We start from the raw sequence: 15,879 nt of genomic DNA, 5'->3' as shown, positions 1-15,879 counted from the left end.
TATCCACACCTCTGTCTGGGCACAAGGAATGATGAGCAGTAGAAGAAGGGTTCTGCCATGTTGGCTTTAGGTAGAGAAGATCAATTTAGGATAGTGTACAGTAAAATACAAATGAGTTGCCACAAAATTGGATAGGGTTATCCCAGGGAACTTTTAGCCATTGGTTAGAGAGTGGAAAGTAGTTTCTGCAACCCACAGTCTGGCATGGGGCATAGTAGTGGTGTTCCTGGTACCCCTCTTATGGCACTCCTGGGCCTGTGAAGATCAGAAGAAGTAATATCCTGCTGTCTGAAGAACCTAAAGGAAGACTGGACCTGCATGCCTTGAACCCAGCACCCCAGATATGACTCAAAGGGTCAGTTGACTCATCCTCCTGTTTGAGCTACAGGGACACAACAAGCTTCTTGAAAGCTTTTCCTGCAATTGCCCAGCTGACCGAATGTATGACATAATATCGACCACAAAAATATCGCAATACAAAAATATCGCACCAAAAATATCGAGGACAATAATATCGGGATCCTATCTTCATGAAGGTAAGTACAAAAATATCGAAAAAATAATATCGTAGTACAAAAATATCGAAATTAAAAATATCGTTTTTTTAAATGTATTAATAATAATGTAAAAATAATGTTAAAATACATATCATTTAACAAATATTAATAAAAACATTAAAACATGATTAAAAAATTAAAAGTAATACATATACATTTAAAATTAATTAAAAACGTAATAATTTAATGTAATTTTTTTTTTTAATTTCATATAATTGATTTAAATTAAATTTAAATTTATTTTATTTTTACCCTGTACGCCTGTACCCCAAAACGCCAAAACTGACCCTGAACCCTAAAAATACCCCTTTACCCAAAAACTGAAAACTGACCCTGAACCCTAAAAATACCCCTTTACCCAAGAACTGAAAACTGACCCTGAACCCTAAAAATACCCCTTTACCCAAAAACTGAAAACTGACCCTGAACCCTAAAAATACCCCTTTATCCAAAAACTGAAAACTGACCCTGAACCCTAAAAATACCCTTTACCCAAAAACTGAAAACTGACCCTGAACCCTAAAAATACCCCTTTACCCAAAAACTGAAAACTGACCCTGAACCCCAAAAATACCCCTTTACCCAAGAACTGAAAACTGACCCTGAACCCTAAAAATACCCCTTTACCCAAAAACTGAAAACTGACCCTGAACCCTAAAAATACCCCTTTACCCAAGAACTGAAAACTGACCCTGAACCCCAAAAATACCCCTTTACCCAAGAACTGAAAACTGACCCTGAACCCTGAAAATACTCCTTTACCCAAAATTAATTAACATTATTTAATTACCAATTAATTATTAATTAACAATAACAATAAAGTAAATATATTAGCACATTAGCTATAATTAATTTAATTTACTAATTAATATAAATTTTCCCCAAATAATTAATTAACAATAACAAAAAATTATATATATTAAAAAAGTAATCTAATTAATGTAATTAACTAATTAATAATAATTAATTACCAATTAATTATTAATTAAAAATATGTACACAATTATATTAATTAATTAACTAATTAATATTAATTAATTACCAATTAATTATTAAATAAAAATATGTACACATTTATATTAATTAATTAACTAATTAATCATAATTAATTACCAATTAATTATTATTTAAAAATATTTACAAACATATATTAATTAATTAACTAATTAATATTAATTAATTACCAATTAATTATTAATTAAAAATATTTACAAACATATATTAATTAATTAATTATTATTAAATTACTTCCCACCCTATTCCCCTATAAACCCACAAGCCGCTCTAATACTAAAACGCAAAATGTTAACAAAATTACTAATTTTCAAACATACATTTCTAAACATATTTAGCAAACATATAAACAACAAAATAAAATACATAACACTAAACAACAAAATTTCGATATTACTAACATACATACCTTAATCTCGATATTCTGTCTGTCGATATTATGGCACATCGATATTCTATACCATCGATATTAAAACATCGATATTATTGTATATCGATATTTTAATTTCGATATTTTGTCTGACTACCCAGCTGACCATTACCACCTAGACCTCCTCTAGACCCTGCTGCTTATCTCTGTTGGCATGAGCCCTAACTGTCAAGTGGTGCCTCCCAGGACCTTGAACCTTGGCTGGGGTTAGAGAGTACTCCTCCTGTCCAAACTGCAAAAGCTGGGACTTAGAATTTTTTGCCAACTTTCCTTCAATCAACTGGTGGGAGACTAAGACTTCTATCAACCCAAAGCTAACAATGTCTGATTCAACTTGCTGGTTTGCTGAAGAAGATCTGACTTTCAGAAAACTTTCTAACTCTGAACATAGAGGGCGTAGTGAAACTGCTGCCGAGCAGCAACCCATCAATGTCAAGGCCTTCCTGGGCACAGACATCGGACTTCTACTCAGAGCTTTCCTACCTTCATCGGTGACTGCATTGGGACCCCGTTCTTTGGCAACCCATTCTTGTTGATCCCTGTATCAGATCCAGAACCCAGCCATTTTCTCACCAATAAATTCTTGATGACTCCATTTCTCTAGAGAAATTTCTAAGTCAGAAGGTAACCTTCCCACCAGGACAAACTAGTCCCTGCATTTGTCCCTTGCTCTATCGCTGTCAGCCTTATCTTTTGACTTAGCGCAAATATATAACCACAGTTTGGACATTGATGCGCTTTTTTTAATTTAAACTGTCAAAATTCATATCTCTGGTGTTACAGACTGGATATTTGACTTTTGGTGGCTTTTTATTTATTTAAACATTCTCTTTATTTCTAAATTTGTTTGGGATTTTTCTTGTGTTGTCTCTTCACGTTATTACTGTTTGAGTGCTTGAAAAATACTTTTCACATTGCCTGTAACTTAAGCCTGATTGCTTTGTGCCAAGCTACCAGAGAGTTAAACATGGGTTTAATTAGTGACTTTAGTGGAACAACCTGGTAAGGACTGTGTATTTTATTTGAGGTGAGTTCTCACCCCTCTTAACTAATAATTCAATTTCTCACACTTGTGTATTGACTGAGTCTAACCTTGTTGCTTTTTCTTTTATTCTTGTGTTTCTTTCTGTAGGTGATACTACAAATGTTGTGATCACGTATTGCATCATCAGATATATTTGAAACTGTAGTGGAAGAAATCTGTGTGAGTTTTTGGCTGGATGTCGCTAGTACTATAGCAAAAATGGTTCTGCTTGTTTCCTTATATGCTATTTATCACCATTTGTTTGTTGTACAAGATTATGAAGCTTTGTGTTTGAAGCCAGAATTTCCTTATCTTGTTCCTTGTGTTGCTGCACCTGGATGACTATTTTCACAGGCAGTAGTTGAATTTGGATTATAGAGTCATCCGTCCATGTCATAAAGTGAATTGCTCTGTAAGGTTACTTGACATTATTCCTTGATTATTCCTCTCTTGTATACTTTCGTAATAATATCTTTTAATAATGATACCTGATTAGTTAAATTACAAGACTGAACAACATCTGATATGTTTGATAATATGATACTAAATTCAACGCTTGCCACCAAGACTGGGAAAATCTGTGGGGTTTCGTCATATTCGTACACCAGTCACTCTGTTGAGTCGTGTGTTTATGGCCAGATTTTTTGCTGTCTTGTGCTATTCAAGTTTTCCCATTAGCTTATTAAATAGTCCAGGCTCACTAAAGTTATCCATGCTATCATTAGGGGAGCTAACACAATCTATGTGAGTTATGTTTTCTCCTATTCTTTCCCATAATTTGGTTCTGAATTGAATTCAAATTTTGGAGGGGTTACAAAGCTAATAACCATTGGAGATTTTGGTCGAGTATTATTTGTTTGACTATAGGTTGGACTGAATTAGAAACTGAAGACTCTAGTACAACCTCTCCAGCTACGCTGCCTGATGAAACTATTGAAAATCACTGTTTGTTGCCATGGCTTCTTGTTGTTTAAAGTGCTCAGGTTTAACTTTTGAGGACACTCTTTTCTTACTACTTGTCTTGCTAACATCTTGCTACTCTATTTCTGTCTGGCTGCTTAAGGTGTCCGGCCTGTGTTGTACCTTATCAGATATAGTGACCCTGCTTGGAAGTGATTGTGTCATATAGGATGTTTTCTGTGATCTTGTTTTCATCTCCCTCTTTTAATTATGAATTAAACTGAAATTTCCAGGGAACAAAAACGTCACTAGAGTAGAAGAGCTTGACTGCTACTGACAACCTTAGGTTCACTGCACCCCTCTGCTAATGGCCAGTTTTTTAGATCTATTAAACATTACACACGTTTAGCACAAACAAGCAGGAGAAACATTAAATACACCTTGCTCCCACTCACCGAATAACACAGAGCACAGCTGGGAACAAGCATTCGGAAAATCTGTGCTTGGGTCTGTTCAAATGAAATCTCGAATACAGTCAACTGGTGCGTAAACCAGAGTTGTCATACGTGATCCAGATTAGGAGGGTCTCTGGTCCTAGGGTTAGAAGTCCCTAATCGGGCCAAAGCCTGGTTGTCCAGTTCTTCAGTTCCAACAAGGAGAGTCCAGAATAAAATGAGGAATTAGCAGAATCAAGAGCTAGGACTGGGACTGTGCTGCACCTCAGCCTGGCTCCACTCCACCCTTGAACCCAGACCACCAGGGGCACTGGATATGGAAACTGGAGAGACAACTAGATACTGATGTCGGCAAGAGGCAGACAACAGGCAAGCCAAGCAGACCAAGGTGGAAACCCCCAGCTCAGGTTCCCGTTCGTGCAGTACGGTATGACACTGCACGCAGGGGGGGCTCAATCCCTCCTGCTGCTCCCATTGTCTCCAAGCTTCCTATATCACACATCCAATGTAGGCTCTGTCTCAGCATGAAGCTCCAATATGTTGCCTTTATATTACAACACAGTGAGTGTCATTTAACCCTAGCGAAAGGTCAGAGTAGCTGCGGTCTCAGCTCTGTCCTCCACATGGCACATTGAGTGGTTTATTTTAATTCGACTGCCAGAGTGAACGTCTATTTCTAACTGACAGGGAGGAACCACAGTCATCATACGATAATGCAACCTTGTTATCGTTGGTTTGACCAGTTCAGCATTTCATTTTTACTTTTCACTAACTCCAAAGTAGGTGTTTTTGGTGAAAAAAAAACAGTAGCCCTGATGTGTGGGGAGTTTTTGACCTGCATATAGGGGTAATTGTAAATGTATTCTGCCCGACTCCATGCGGACCTGGGCAGTGAATATAAGCATCATGTGATCCCCTCTATATAGCAGGGACCTACCAATGCAAAAAACTGTCAAGCATGTGGCAGAAGGTCACCACATTTGATTATGGCAGAGACTGTATTGGGGACAATCAGAGGCTTCCCCATCGATTCCAGAAAGCTATAAATGTCTTCCAAGTTGTGATATTGTATTATGACATTTTCTGATTGGTACATAAAGCTTTTTTGATCAAAAATCACATATATGTAAGTTGTTAACTCATGTTTTACACAGGGGTGAGTGTAACTTGCATAATTCAGTGTAGAATTGCCTAAAAGTTCGGTAGGATTATGTTTGAATTACGTGAGAAGAGTAATTCTTCATTTAGTGCTATTAGTTAGCTCATTAATGCCTTTTCGCACACAAAATGGATGTGAGGATGCATATACAGTATGAAGTTAATTGACTTGACCTTGTCTAAGTCAGGGGTTTGGCCCAGTCGTCAACAATGGGGATTAAAGCTAAGGGTGGGCGGCCATCTACGCTCCTTGCACGGAGTGCGCGTAGTGCCGTCTCCTACGCATTTTGCGTAGCGGGCGTAGCCAGGCGGCACTACGCGCGCTCCGCAGACGGTGCGTAGCCGGCCGCCACCCGCCTCCCTCCCCCCCTCCCTAAATACTTAAATAAAAGGATAGAAAGCTTTTAAAAACACTTACCTTGTCCGCCGCGTCCCCGGGGCTCCCTCTCGCCGTCCCTGGATTCGCGCCGCCATTTCGGATACTAATGCGCATGCGCGGGCGGCTGCGCATGCGCATTTCTCATGAGAAATGCGCATGCGCGGGCGCCCGCGCATGCGCATTAGTATCTGAATAGGTGGCGGCGCGAATCGCGGGACGGCGAGAGGGAGCCCCGGGGACGTGGCAGACAAGGTAAGTGTTTTTAAAAGCTTTCTATCCTTTTATTTAAGTATTTAGGGAGGGCGGGAGGGAGGCGGGCGGCGCGTAGTGGGGCTACGCGGAGTGCGCGGGTGGGCGTAGTTTTGTGCCCACTTTGCGTAGCTCCGCGGAGCCCCACTCCGCACACTACGCCCAGGGTTAATTAAAGCATTATATTTGGACCAGCACTTCAATCATTAACAATATTTTTATGTCACTGAATCTGCAAAATTACTATGGCCTTATTCAGAGTTTAGCATAAGAGATACCTGTCAAAACGTTACCGATATCCCTTCCACCGTATTTCAAGCACCATAGACTATAATGCACTTGTAATACAGCAGCCGAAACCTCCACCACGTCTGTGACATATTATCCCGTCAACCAAACTCTAAATGATGCCTATGTTCCTGAATGTTCAGATGTTTCTGCTTAGTGCATTTGCACTGTTCCCTACGTGTCCTGGTTGCGTAACTAAAAAGGCTTATTACGTATCTCATTAAACAACTTTGTCTACAAAAACTATCAAGGTGGAAAAAAATGTTATTCTGTAAACAACATTCTAAATTATGCTGTGAATTCGGAAGAAATCTGTCTAATTTTGGTGGCACTTTTTATTGTCTCAGTTTAATGTCTGGGACAAACATCACTGTACGGCTGGAAAAAAAAAGATGGGCACGGTTTCTCAATGCCCGCATTCTGGTTTGGCCAATGGACAGCGACACAGCATGGAGGAAGCTACATCTGCAGCAGCAAATGAAAATGATAGCACTGCTGGGGAAAACAGTCGCGACTGACTACGCTCAGTGCGCATGGTTAGACCAGGAAGAAGAGGCTAACAAAATGCCTCTGGAAACAACAGATGATCAAACTCATCATCATCATCATCTTCATCACCATCAAAACGATGTAGCAGGAATAGAACCCATGAGGAATGCAAACGAATTCCTGTTTCCTACAAATGCACAGCCAAGCACCCTGCAGTTGAATTTACTGATGATTTCTATGCAGATGGAGGTTTCATTTTTGGACTTGCTGTCAATATGCATTAGACCATGCCCGAAGGTAAACACTGGTTGAACATCCTGGCTTACTAAAGCATCAGCAAAAAGTAGGAAACTGTAGCTCGGGAGGAGTCGAGGTCATGCATGCAAAATACATCACGGTTCTCACGGCTTAGAAAGGGGAATGTCTCCATCTGTTGCAAATATTATGTGCTGCATTTTCATCATTATTATGTAGATGTTGAAATCGCCTTGGAAACTGGAAACTGATTGACTTCTCTTTAAAATTACAGAACGCACGAGGTAAGGCCAAAGTTGCTTCGCCACTATTGGAACACTTCAAATAGAGCTCTTAATTGGCCACAGTGTTTCTCGTCGTATCTCACAGCAGAGGTGCCCATGTAGGTAATGCACTGGCTATATTTGCTGGTATCATCACCTCACATTAACTTCAAGTGGTGTGACCTGTGATAGGTTTTTCAAACAACTTGTCAAGTGCTACAATAAAAAGGTTTAGGAAATATCTTCCTTTAGCTTCTGATGTAGCAGCTTTTAGGAAGCATGCATATAGGCCACTTAATGGCTTATATGAATGCTGTTTATGTGCACCACCCATAATTATGAAGCATACATGAAAATGATCCTGCTTTTGTACGAAGATAACAGGGGGCTCAATGCATAAAGCGGGCCTTTCTGTGAAGGCAGCCAGTCTGCAGACAGCTGTTAGAAACACTCTAAGGGGCTTATATACAAGCCCATTGCGCCACCCGTACATCACTTTTCCCATGTTAAAAATGACGCAAAAGTGGCGAAAGAGGCTTGTAAATAAGCCCCTAACTTTGCAAGTAACATCTGGTTTGGGTTTGGAAGCCCTATTCTGTGTACTGCCCGCCAGCACTCTGTGCTGTATGACGCCCCTAAAGGCCTTGTGACACGTGCTGACAAAGAGCAACAGACAGACGAGGCTGTTGTGTTCTCTCGGCACCTGCACCATAACATGCCTACACTGCAAATCGCAGAGTGAATGAGGTCAACAGAATACTTTTCTGTGCTTTCATCTCCCACCATGAAGATCGTTTATATTGCTTTGTCTTATAATTCAAAGGTTTGGAAATGCATCAATTTATTCCGTTAAGTTAATTTACCTGACTCCATCACAAGCAAACATATCATGCACCTGCTGGAAATACATACATTTGACCCAGAGGTTTAGAAAAAAGTACCCCTTGATGAGGATTGAGAGAATATTTAAAATTCTAACTCTGCTGGGAGCACTGGCTTACTGGCCAGGTAACAGAATAAAAAATTAGCTAGCATTCGCGCCAAGAATTTTCAATTCTATTAAGGACACAGAGGCGAGGATTACGCTTCTCTTTCTATTTATTTGCTATTCACAGCAGCCAATGAAAATGTTTTGTTATGCAAATAAACTACATCTCCCATGTTGCATATCTCATATATCACATCCTGTAAGACCCTATAAGAGCCACCATAACCGGAACTGATCCTTTTTCTTTACTCGAACATTAAAGTCCAATAACATTAACTTAAGCCCAAAATAACATCCTCCAACGTGGAAGAACCGAACCAACTGGAAAGTAATGTCTTTTTAACCAGAAGTACTCCCATTCCATCTTCATCTCAGAACCTCAAAGGAATGAAACACAGGAGAAACCCGTAACTTCCGCTTAAACAGAATATAAATACATACGGGTGGGTAAATATTACAAACATTGTAATATAACCTGGTGGGATAATCCTCGCCTCCTTGCCCTTAATATAATTGAAAATTCTTGGTGTGAATGCTAGTGAATTTTTTATTCTATTACAGGACCGGAGGCTTTTGATTATGCTAGGTTAATGCTTATCAAAGACAACTGCGGATATATCACCCACCGGTTTATAATAAAATTGTTTGAAGGTAGACTCTGAAGACCAGTCAGCAGACCTCATGATGTCTTGGATGGTAGAACCCAACCTCAATATTTCAGAGGCCATGGCACCACGAACAGAGTGTGCCCCAAATACCTGGGTATCAATACCTGCTTCTTGCATTTCAACCATCTGGCTATAGTAGCAGCAGACACAGGCTTATAGGGCTTTTGTAATGCAATCAACAATTGAACTGTACCATCAGATTGTATGGACCTAGTACAATCTTCAAATGCTCTAAGGCATTGAACTACACATAACTTGGCATTAGCAGGAAAAGCATGATAATCAATACTTCTTGAGAACGTTATAGTTCTGGCAGTAATATTAAAGGACACTCCTTCTAGAGTAAATACTTTACCTGTAATATCCAGAGCTTTGACGTCTGATGAACGTCGGCAGGCAGAGAGACATAGCAACATGGCTATTTTAGACAATAGTTGTTTCCTAGTTAACAAATTATTACTTGGCTATCTGCCAAATAAGGAAAGAACTAAGGATACATCCCACAAAGAAGAGTACTTTGGTTTGGGAGGGGTTGCCACTCGGATACCCTTCAACAGTTTTCAAATAACTGGATGCATGCTCACATGCTTGCCATCTATTTGGGAATGAACAGCGGAAATGGCGGCCCTAAAATTGTTAATGGAGCGATAAGCCAAACCATCTGAAGCTTTCTCCGATAAGAAGTTCACAACATGGGATAACTCGGCCCCCACGGGATCCACATGTTGTTCCAAGCACCAACAATCCCAGCCCTTCAGGCTGCAGAATATCGCTTCCGGGTAGAAGGGGCCCAGGCCTGGTTAATGAAGGCTGCAGCCTTGTCCGGAAAGCCTGGCATTTCCCGCTGTTGCCTGAAAGCCTCCAGGCCATCAAGGACAACTGTCTCGACACTACCATTGGATGCACCTCTCGATTGACAGAGTCTTGGACTGAAGCGTCCAAAGCCTCAACAATGTTATCCTCTAAGGAAGGTGTGGAATCCTACTCCTGATAGGGGTCATCCTCCTCAAATCTGACCCAGTCCTCCATACTTCGTAAGTGTTAGAGATATTTAAGATATGTGTGTTATTAGAGGAGTTAGGGGGGAGCCAACCCAAGCACACTATAAACACCAGGTACCTAGTTCCTCAGCAGATGCTGTATCACAATTATTTCAGCCCACAGGGCGTAGAGAGAGACACATAACTAATATATTGGGCGTGTGTGCTCCAAACAGAGGCCAGATGATTATTGCAGCCAAATCAGGCGTAAAGAGGTCTGCTCCATGTGAAAAATCCCTGAAAATAAGGAGCCTCGGGCTAATTAGGGCGCGTGCGATGTGCGTAGCCCAAATCCTACCAAAATGAAGCCCAATTGGGATACGCACGTCAGAGTGAACAAGCTCTCCAAAACGTAATGCACCGGCTCATTAGGGGGCCTGGAGCCGAAGGGCTATGGAAAACACTGCCGACAGCAGTGCAGTACCAGCGCTCTCAGCGGTAGTCAATTAGACAGCGCCAGAGCAGGCAGGGCAAAAAACAAAGTTCTCTGCTCCCAGCGGGAGCGTAATGCACACCACGCCCGAGCGGGTGAAACAAAGCAATTAGCAAGGCAAGCAATGCAAGACGATTAAGCGTGAAAGCTGAACGCACGGCCAGTAAGGTCATGAATAAATTACATAACGATGCATCGACACTCACAATCACAATAAAGGAATGCAGTAAAGTGAAAATGACTTAACTCTGCGTGACCAGCAAAGAAAGAGGATCAGTTCTGGTTATGGTGGCTCTTATAGGGTCTTACAGGATGTGATGTACGAGATATGCATCATAGCATATTTACTTTATTTGCATAACAAAACATTTTCATTGGCTGCGGTGAGTAGCAAATACATAGAAAGAGAAGCATAATCAGAAGCCTCCGGTCCTGTAATAGAATTGGAAGAGCGACCTTCTCTGCACTTGAATGAACATCAGGCATGCTGAGACAGGGTGGTAACTGGTTCTTCTGATGGAACCTTAATTGTCATCAGACACAATTGGCTGTGGGAATATGATTAACACCTTGGGAACCTGTATGGTCCTCCAGTAGAGAACTTAATTTCTAAATATAGTTTGATATTTTGTTCTCAAAATAGGGAAATCCTTTTATGAGCTTGTTCCAATACCTTGATTAGTGTTTGCAGGGATTTTCTGTCATTCAGCAAGCAGAAGCAATAATGATGTTTTGTTTTTACTTCATTGCTGTGCAGATCTTCTTCATCTGCTAGTATGAATACTACATTTCCCTTAACCCCACAAGAAATTTGAAAAACAGCGGAAATAACAACTGAACATCAAAACACTTAGCATTCCTATCATTTTATCAATCCCTTTGTAGTTTTTTACATAGCCCACTGTCTTGCTGCTGATGTAAGCCAGTTAAGTGCTTTATTTATTGTTAGTGATTACATGACAGCCTATTAATTAGTGTTTGTTTTGGAATACTAACTATGCACTTGCTCATCTTATCTTGTGTTCTGTGGTTTCTAAGTTTGAAACCACTAGTGCCTGGGGACTCTTTAATGTCATGGTGTCGACAGAGTCCCAGGTAACCAGATGAGACCAGTGTACTGACCAACTCTAGGCGGTATGGTTCCATTATGATGTCAGGCTGAGCCAAAATGTTAGAGAGTGGGATTGAGCTCAAGGGTAGGAGTGAGGACTATGAATAGCAGGGTTTCCCTAAGTACTTTTCAGGACTTTGCTGATGAGTAGAGCAACATGGAGTGAATGCATTTGGCGTCCTGTCCTCTCAAATACTTTCCAACACAACACTAACCTGCCATCAACCATTCTGTGGACTACATGCAATCTTGGATGATCCCCCAATCCCCTCACATTCAATGCTAAAACAGCTGGCATCTTATTGATATGCACCAATATCCCTTCAACCCAATTCAAACTGGTTTTGGTGCCAATAATATCTTAGGGCCCCATTACGAGTTTGGTGCTCTCACCACCATACTTCTGCAGCAGCAGTCCCAAGAAGACTGCTGAGCCGGCAGTCTTTTGCCGCCCCCATTACGATGCATGCAACCAGAATAGCAGACCACCTTCCATGGAATGGTTCCTGCCTGGGCCAAACAGGACTGCAATGATGGCAATGTGTACTCCCTTGCCATCAGGGCTGTGGCTTGCTGTCAACTGATTATGAAAAGAAAGTTGTACTCTGCGATCCCCTTGCGGCAGTTCCTCAACAGCGGTAGGCGGTTGCATTACGCTCTCAGCAAGATGCAAAAACAACACAGCTGATATCCATTGGCCAAGTGGATACACATGTAAATCACACTATAAACCACACCTCATCCCAGACCATGAACATTTGCCTCTCCACAACAGTACAGCAATACAAAGACCATACTTTTTTGTTGAGATAAGGCATCCCTTTTTCCCCCTATCCTATTTAACACTCTCCACATGCTTTTGTTGTTTTTATCCATTATCCTTTGGTGTTTTTTTAGCCTGTGTCACTAATTTTAATTTAGAGTTATCTTACATCAAAATATTCCACATTTTTTTGGCTGAGTTGTCAGTCATGGTGAATTAAATCATAATACTAGAGCCGCAATGGTTTGGAGTTCAAGTCCAACATACTCCTCCCAGCAGGAAAAGGGAAATGTGGGACAGGATAGTCAACAGATTGAATGCTGTAGGAACCACCATGCACACAAAGGAGAAAATAAGGAAGAGGTGGAATGACCTGAGGGGGAAGGTGGAGTTTCCTGGCCTCTAAGCAACACCTGGAGGCCCAGAAGACTGGTGGTGGTCCTCCCAGCATTCCATTACAACTTCTTCCCTGGGAAGAGAAGGTCTGTGACATCCTGCATTCTTAGGGCTGGACAGGAATAGCTGGGGAGTGAAGTCTGGTAAGTTACACCTCATGAACTGTCACAACACTTCAATGTCCTGTATGCTCTCATCTCATCTCAGCTTTTGCTATTGTATTGTCTATCTACTTTCCTAACATGCATACTCAAGGTGTCAGAAGTTTGATTGTCAGTGGCAATGTGTATTGTTGCATATAACATCACATGTATCAATCTCCATTACATGCCACGCAGTGGGACGCTCTCTATAAGTCTATCACTATTAAGTCACCATCCCAGGATCCATGATATGTGTCAAGATGTAAATATATGGTCCAGCCCAATGGCATTTTGACAACAGGTATGTAACACTAGTCATCTGTCAAGTGTTGGGCAGTAGCGATTGAAATGACTACAACTACCATAAGACCCTGTATCTGTAACAGAAAACAAGTTGCAAAAGTGATTTTTCCCATTCTCACTTGTCTGGCATGTAACAACTGGCCCGAGAAATCTACATACAATGCTCTACTCAGAGCAGAGATATTCTGTCTACTTAGCTTGATGTTTTCCTCGCCTCCTCAGCTGAAACTATTGATGGCAGGAGTGACCCCCATACCAAGTGTGTAGCTCAAACATTTGTAAGCCACAAAGGTAACTCACCTGATTCGAAGTGGCAGGTGACCCATTGACTCCACACTGCTCACATGATGATGAATTCTAAACATACAACCAACATGTGTGTTTGCCTGTTTTGTACACACCTAGGCCTTTGAATGGTCAAATACACATGTTACTTCTCCACTGTGTTGCCTTAAATGTTTGAGAGATGGCATGCTTATTCCTTAATCCAAAATGCAACATATTTGCATATCCAATGAACTTCTCAATTCTAGTACATGTATTGAATGTCTCCAAATGTCTTGTTAACAAGTTCAATACCACAGAATTATATAACAATAGTACCCTCTACCTATTTTGCTTTGCTAGGTCTCTACTTACCACACTTCCACCATACTAATGTTCTCTATTTCACAACAGGTCGATCTGGCACAGCACCTGGGCAGAGCTTGGCCACCGTAAAGACTCCCACGCCACCCCGGATGAAGTCCTCAGTGATGACAGAACTACTGGACATGTGGACATGGATGATGGTCCTGATCGGCTTGGGCAGCTTGGGCAGACAGCAACAGTGAGTCTTACTGTGCCCACACCAACATCTCCCACCACAGCTGCAACATCTTAGCCAACCACTGCCCTGAACCAGTGTACCCAGCAGAGTCACTACCATCTGGTGTCTCCCAGTCCTGGATTCTGAGGTGAGAATCACTAGCCCAGTTATAGAAAAACCAGGAACCAGTAGTAGAATGCACCCTGGGCCAAGGGCACAGGCCTGTGTGGATAGGGGTCATGAGAGGGGTACTGTGGGCCCACTGAGTGAGGCCACTGGTGACACTCACACCAAGGCCACCATTGACCAAGTCTTAGGAGCATATCAGGACTTGAAAGACGTGATGGGTCAGGTATTGATGGTAATCCTGGAGATGAAGCAGATGCAAAGGGACATACACCAGGAGTTGACCACCCACAACACAAACAAGGGCTAGCTCATTGGGGTGCTGCAGTACATCAACACAACCCTGTGCAGGTTTTTTTTACCACCATCTACCTCTTCCTGTGGTCCAACTACATCCGTGCCTTCTACATCTGTGGCAGCCCCAGGAAGGAAGGCCCTCTCAGAGGAAAATATGCCTTCAGACAGCCCTGTCTCTGCAGCAGTGGGTTTCCCCCACAGTTGCAAGCGGAGCCGTCCATGCAATAATCCAGGAGGTGTGGATGGCAAGACACCCACCACCCCAGCAAGAAACCTCTACTTTAATTTCCTCCAGTGTGTGTAACATATTCACTCTGTGGACTATTTCTAGACACCTTTCCCTTTCTGATGCGAGTAGTATTTTGTACTTCATTCAATTTGGCATCTACATCTATGGTTTTCTTCACCATGACTGACTACTTCCCCTTTTCGTATACATGTTTTTGTATCTATTCACGTTTACCCCTTTGATAAATACACAAGACACAAACTGATTGTAATTCTCATATCTAGTAATCTATATATGTACTCCCATGTGAACTTTACAATGGCACTACTTGTGTAAGCATTTATATGCTGCATATATGCTGCATGTACACAATGTTTAGCTCAGGATCACAACAATGTCAAACCAACACATACATACAAGTGTCTTGTCTTATAACATCTTTATTCCATTGTTCCAATCATAGGCTGGCAAGATGCCAGAAACATAGCAAATCAAACATGACTCAAATATTATATGTCAGTAATCATATTTTCAGGTGCAGACCTTAACAACATGGAAGGAGGGGATACAACAGGCAATTTCCTATAGAATAGATACAAAAGAATTGGGCTATGTCATCAGTTGGAGCCTGTTAGAAAGGCGATTCCAGGGGAGACAGAAGATGTCTGGCTGCCGCCCCGAAACCCACCTTTCCGTATGGAGTTGGCCGAGCGCCGTCGAGAGGCCTCCTTGGCGAGGCTCCTCTCCTACTATCGTAACAGCCGAGCAATCACACCACCACAGAGAGACACCACACACGAGTAGGTTTAAGAGTCTTTATATAAAGAATAAAGGCAAGATTCCGCAGCAATATGTACAGGGGGGATCGGCGGATCCCAACAAAGTCTCAATGTCCGGGGAAGGGGGTAGCGGGACAGTCTTGGTACCAGCGGGTACTAGGAAACCCTGCGCACAGCTCTCAATCCTCGAGCTGGGGGGGTGCCGGGAGCCGCGACAGCGTCAGCAGGGCTCCGAAGGTGGTTCAGCTTGGTAGAGCAGCGACAGCGTCAGCAGGGCTCGGCGGATGGTTCAACTTGGTAGAGCCGCGACAGCGTCAACAGGGCTCGGCGGTTG

The 15,879-nt window shown here is 41.9% G+C and overlaps 1 pseudogene; it reads left to right on the top strand.

The window, feature by feature from the left end:
- The first annotated feature begins 12,672 nt into the window (after positions 1-12,672).
- On the top strand, positions 12,673-14,841 carry LOC144763519 (uncharacterized; annotated as a pseudogene).
- Positions 14,842-15,879: the final 1,038 nt, after the last annotated feature.

Source organism: Lissotriton helveticus, chromosome 1_1, assembly GCF_964261635.1.
Source record: "Lissotriton helveticus chromosome 1_1, aLisHel1.1, whole genome shotgun sequence".
Taxonomy (NCBI): domain Eukaryota; kingdom Metazoa; phylum Chordata; class Amphibia; order Caudata; family Salamandridae; genus Lissotriton; species Lissotriton helveticus.
This window is presented reverse-complemented; position numbering and strand designations above follow the sequence as displayed.